A 6,122-nucleotide genomic window follows, 5' to 3' on the forward strand; every position below is an offset into this window, starting at 1 on the left:
GGGGGGGGCGGGAGGCACTGGGAGAGCATGGAGAGCCTGAACCACACAGTCAGAAATTGCTGCTTATGGCAAATATCACAGCGTGATACTTTATGTCTGTAGAGTCAGGAGCTGTTTTTTCTTTCCTTGGAGAGCCCTCCAGATCAGAAGGAAGGAGTTATTCTGTGCACCTGCACCAGAAAAGAGGAGAACTTTGCTTTCCACACCACAGGGATCCACGCAATGACAGTCCACAAACTGCTCAGAACACAAAGTACCTCCTGGGACCCTGTGAACGTCGGGATGTATTCAGTAGTCCCACTCTCCACTGGAGAAACAGTCTTCCCAAGAGCTTTCTGGTGCATCACACCAAGAAGGTAAGGCGTATGGAGGAGGACACAGCGGTACCCAGTACAACACCTCCTGAGACAGCCCTTCGGCTCTTTGCTCTCAGTCTGAAGTGCTCCAGTTTGGTGTGCAGGGATCTGGAGGACAGCTTTGCATATCTCTTAGTGCTTTTCACTCTCTTTCAGACCTACTTTAAAAATCTGAAGCTTCATGCTTTTCTGTGAATGTCTCTTGTTACATATGTTCTCACTTTATTGTGGAAGGTCTCACCAGGTGTACCAAGAACAGCTTTTCAACACAGTGTGAGCTCCAGGGTAAGACAAACAGCCTGTGTGTTGTTGCTAAATGCAAGAGGTTAACATCAAAATATGAATATAACTCCCCAAAACACAGTCAAATTCATATGAGTGTAAATATTTCCATCTTCATGGCTGCTGAACAGCAGCAGAGCTCAATGAGACCACGGGTTCACTTCTGGATGTCCTAACAGGGTGGTGTGGATGGGCTGTGTGACTTGTGGAAAAACACAATGCAAGCTATGAATTTTCTGATGTGCAATGGAGACCATGATGGATATATGCTTTGCGGGGATACTATATGTCTGACAATGTCTGAGAAGTCTCCTGGCTGCCCACCACCATACTGTAATTACTGTCCTTCAACGACCCATCCTCTCCAAGATCTCTACAAATTTGCACAGGAAAGGTCCCTGAAGTACTGAGAGGAAAAAAGAAGTTCTACCCATGAACACCCAGGCTGTGAGCAAACACTGGCTGGGTGAAAAGTTCAGCAGAGTTTTTCCAAAGGAGCTGAAAATTGTGCAAGCAGAGATAAACCACAGCCTTTACAAAGGACAAAAAACTGTGATCCCAGCCAAGTTACACCCCTTCAGCAAAGCAGGAATGTACTGGTTTGGCTGTTTTCAGAATCTAACTGCAACCTTTTTTTCTACAAACTCTTGTGGTCTGGATGCACAATTATTGGTTGTTCACAAATCCTTTTCTAATTCCAGTGCATTTCTTTGTTAGGAGGAAGATACTGTCACCATAGCTACCCTGAACGCTTCAGTACCGCTCTGCACATAGCTTATCATCAGGGAGGGCTGATTTATTCAATTGAAATGCGTTTTGATGGATTACATTCCCACAAAAGCCCGAGTTTTTTATGCGACAAAGCTGATTACAGAGCACTGACGTGGGAAGAGATTTTGGCTGGTCTCTCCTGGTTTTACTTTGTCAGTTCTACATTGTGCTGCCAGATCATGGTTTTAAAATTAGTTAGCTATTTCAACAGCAGAATTCCTTTCGTCCCTGCCAATGCATGGTCATCTGCCATCTGAGTGGGGAAAGAAGGCGACTTTTTGAAGGCTCTGAGAAACACATGAAAATTAATGGATTCAGTGAACCATGACCCTGCCTGAGAAGGTAATTTGTCATTCTGTTCATCAGAGTATCAGCGAGGTCTTGGCTCTCTAATGGCTTGTTTCACCCCCTTCCAGCCAATTCTGATGACTCTCCCTTGTCTTCCTGGAAAGTGACAGTGTCACCGAAACACTGTTTTGTTTCTGAGTGCACACAAAGGTGAGCTAGTCACCATCTGCACAGAGCAGGAGGCACAGTGAGGGATCAGAATGCTTCCAGGCACCACAGCTTCTGGGCAGGAGGGTTCAAGCATGAAGAAAAATGTGGGGCACAAGGACTGTGGGATTCTTGCTTCAGAAAACAGCCACGCTTGGGGATAGTAGGAGGCATGTTTCACCAAGCAAATGGATTTAACATCCCTGGGCAGCGTTCCAGTGTGCTGTCAGCATGACTCAAGCTGTGTCTGGCAGCCCACAAGGACACTAGTGAGGCTGGTGCAGCTTGATAGGGCAGGGCAAACCTGGGCCGGGGTGTTACCCGTAGTCCTGTAAAGCACATGCCACCTGGTACCGTTGGTGGTACATCAAACATCGAACACTTTGTAATAGAGCACTGTAGACAGGAGGCATGATCCCGCAACCTTTATGCCTAAGAGTAAAGCAAACAGGAATATCCATCTGCTTAAGCTGTATTCACAGACTGAGCCATGGCAGATATTCAATAAAACATGGGCCAGCAGCAGAGCTGGTGTGAGTCCATGTACATCAGCATCACTGAGATCAGTGTTCTTGACCTACTGACTGCACTGATACCGCTGCAAGCATAATGAAGAGCCTAACAGGGACAGACTGGTAAAGACAGACAAATGTCTACATAAAGTCTTTCTAAATAAAATCCAGGTTTCCAAAAAAAAACATGAAAATGAAGATCAGTAAAATTACACCCTGCAGTTAGGACTCCTCAGTCTGCAGGTGGGATCCATTTTTCCTAAAATTCTAGGTGTCAGAGAGAATTCATGCTATCCTAAAAGCAGTGCTTAAGTCATCTGGGATGATGGTCCTTCCAGATGTGCCTGTCTGTCTCCCTTGGCTATCTCTAAAATTTTTGAAGGCCAAAGGCAGCTGAGATGATTCCCATGCTATGAGTGAAACTGTGTGCAGCACCCTACTGGAGTTAGGCAGAGAATGGAGCTTGTCAATATTTTACCAGTCTGCCATCTCAGGATGATTAGCTGTCAGCCTCTGGTCAACCAGGACCCCCTCCAGTACAGAGGTTTCCTTTCCAACAGCTGCATTTTCTGCAGCAGGTGGCTTGTGCTGACAAATGGGGACAGAAGAAGCAGAGAAGCAGTTTCAGTCCTCATCTTTTCATCTTGCAAACAGACCTGTGAAGAAACACCAGGACCAGATCCAAGAGCTGTGCTGCAGGTTGCCTGGGGCTGGGCTCTGCTCCGCAGCCCTGCTGGCATGGCCTGTGGGGGACAACAGCTGGCAGCTCTTCCCACCACCAAAAGCACGGAGACCTTTCTGGAATGTTGATGAACACCCAACACCTGACACATACACAGAGAGAGGGAGACATTTAGGCCATCAGGCAGCTGCTATTCTTTTGACTCTTCTGCCTTGCAGGAGAAGGAGGGGAAAAACTTTCTAAAATCAGACAGTCCTTCCAAACCAACAGGGAGGACAGGTCACCACGCCGCAAGCCCAGATGTGTGCCCGCCTATGCCAAGGTAGCTGATGTCATACTAGAGAATGACCTCAATACAACGATCCACTCAAACCAGGAGCACATTGCTGGCATGCAACTTCAACAAGATATGGCAGGATTGGCCATAGGTCTCAGTTTACACTGACCTGAGGGATTCCATATGCAGAGGAATAACACTAGGAGTGCTTACACATCTTTGGCTACTGCATGCAGCCAAGCCAAATGCAGAAAATAGCCACCACACGCTAGAGATGCTGAGTGCTTTCTTCAGGAGCCTGAGACATGGGTAGGGGCTTTTTGGGGACATGGGGGGTTGTAGGAGGGAGATGTATTCTCCCACCTCCTTAGGTACATCTACAGATATTACAGGGAATCACAGATCAACCTCTCTTTTCATTCTATGTAATGACACCTGTAAAATTAAGGAAAAGCAAGAGCCAAATGTATCAGGAAGTAATTAATTATCACCATCAGTCCCATAATGATAACAACTCCCTCCTTCCAAAGCCTTCAAAGCTTTCAGTTCACCCATCACCAGCCTCATCAGTTCCTTGAGCTGGCCCAAGCCCTGGCTGTCCCCTGAGTGGGATTGTAAGGAGAACAGACCAGCTCAGGTCAGAGTGGGTCTGTCTGTAGCTGAGAACATTCAGAAGCTGTGTCTCTGCTGTGGCTATAAGCTTGCCCTTGGACACCCCTAACCACACCAAACCCAGGTACCAGGCACCACACCAAGGATGGGCAGCCAGTGAGCAGCAGCACTGCCTCCTTCATGCACGAGGCCCCAGCAGCTTTTGGTTGCCTCATTCACAGAAGAGCCAGAGAGGCTCAGTTTCCATTCTCCCAGTTCTTCTTGGGGGAAATTCCTTCTGGACCAGGCCAGCACCCTGGCCAGAGGGACACGGATGCCTGGAGGATCTGTCTGACTTGGTCCCTCCACAGATGCAGGACAGATCTGTAACAGCACAAAGGTCTGGGTAACATGAAGGTTATGAAGATTTGTCAGCACCACTCCGAAGTCACCCAGAAGGTCTGTAGTTGCTGCAATACCCTTCCAAGACTCTTTAATATAACCAAAATCTGTGTATACCTTGCTGTAATCACAGCTCCACCCGATGCTCTGGCCAGTGCCTTTTCTTGTGAATTTTAAAGGTAATTAAAATAGCTAAATCTGGATTTAAATATGGGCAGAAGCAATGGTCAAATCAACTCTATTTGTGCTTGCAGGATGTTATCATCTGAAGGCTCCTGGGTAAGGGCACCAGCCTATACAAGGATGTGGACAGCATTTGGGGGTCTCCGAACAACTCATAAGCTGAATTGTCTGGATAAAAATTAATTCTTTGATACTTCCCTTGGAGGCAATTACCTTCTACTGCCTATTAAGACAACACCCAATGAGATTATTTACCACGTCATTACACTGCTTTGTGTAATTAAGCTGCTTTGTTTTGTGCATTAAGCAGTATTAGAAAACATCTACTTTGTGGCATCGGCTGGATAAAAAATATCCACAGGCTTTTGGTAACAGTGTGTAAGATGATAAAATACTGAACAACCCCAAATTACACACAACTATCAGGGTACATAGAGCCGTGTTCTGGCCAAGCATCACAGCTGCTGCTGGACATCTGAGAATATTCATAAGAGAGGTAACTTTCCCCAAAAGGGATTAGCCTTCCAAGCTGGCAGGGAGACAAGATCCTCAAGCTGCTGCTTTTGTGACCAATGAAAATCTTATCCAGTTGCTTTCCTGTCTTGGGGATTAAAAGGCAATTTTTAAGGCCTTTCTCTGTTTCTAGGTCAAGACAAGAAGTCAAAATGCTGGAAGCTTGAAACTACAAGTCAAAAAAGCTTGATGTCAGTGGAAAATATTTTGGTTTGATGTCATATTGCATTTGCCAAAAATACCAGCTTAAATAATTAAAAGCCATTTTGAGCCATAAATACAATCTTTTTGTGTTAAAAATATCACCAAGTCTTTTAAAATGGAAACACCTGTCAAGGCCAATGTCTTAAGACAACTGGTATTTGTGTAGTCAGAGGTGCTAAGTTTCATTCTGGTTCAGGAGGTATTCTGAAGGAATACATATTTCTTTACAGATCTTGGTTGAGTTCCACATACGTTTTGGGACTGCAAGGCCAAGTACATGATACTGCAGATGATATATTGTTATTTCATTGCTATACCAGAAAAGTTGTTTGGCATCTTAAGTTGTGTAATTGTATTAAGGCAGAGGTTCATTTGCATTTAAACCACTTTTTTGTATGCTTTGGGTATTTATTGCAAACCTATAGTAACTGAAATATCAACATTATTCTGCTTCCACCGAACTCCCTGCCAAACTCCTGCGGCCAGTCCTGGGAAAGGAGTTCGGAGAGTTTGTCTCTGAGCGCCAGGGAGTTTTAAATTTATTCCAGGAAAATGCTTCTGGCCAGATATTTGACAAAAAATAACAAAATTGTTCAGAAGGTCAGAAAAATGAATGGACTCCCCTTGTAGCTGAATAGTGGCCTCAGGGGTTAAGCGTGGAAAATCAAGGCAGTGTTTGGGCTCTGAACCTTATGCATAAAATGAGGTAAATTAGCACAGCTCAGTTTCCCACTTGTATCAGACTGGCAAATATCCACTCACCTTCTCAGATATGATGTGAAGATTAATTACTCAAGATTTTTTTTAGTCATAAGAAGGCCTAAGTGTTGTTAATGATTATTCCCATAGTACCG

Source organism: Pterocles gutturalis, unplaced genomic scaffold (assembly GCF_000699245.1).
Source record: "Pterocles gutturalis isolate BGI_N339 unplaced genomic scaffold, ASM69924v1 scaffold5149, whole genome shotgun sequence".
NCBI classification, from domain to species: domain Eukaryota; kingdom Metazoa; phylum Chordata; class Aves; order Pterocliformes; family Pteroclidae; genus Pterocles; species Pterocles gutturalis.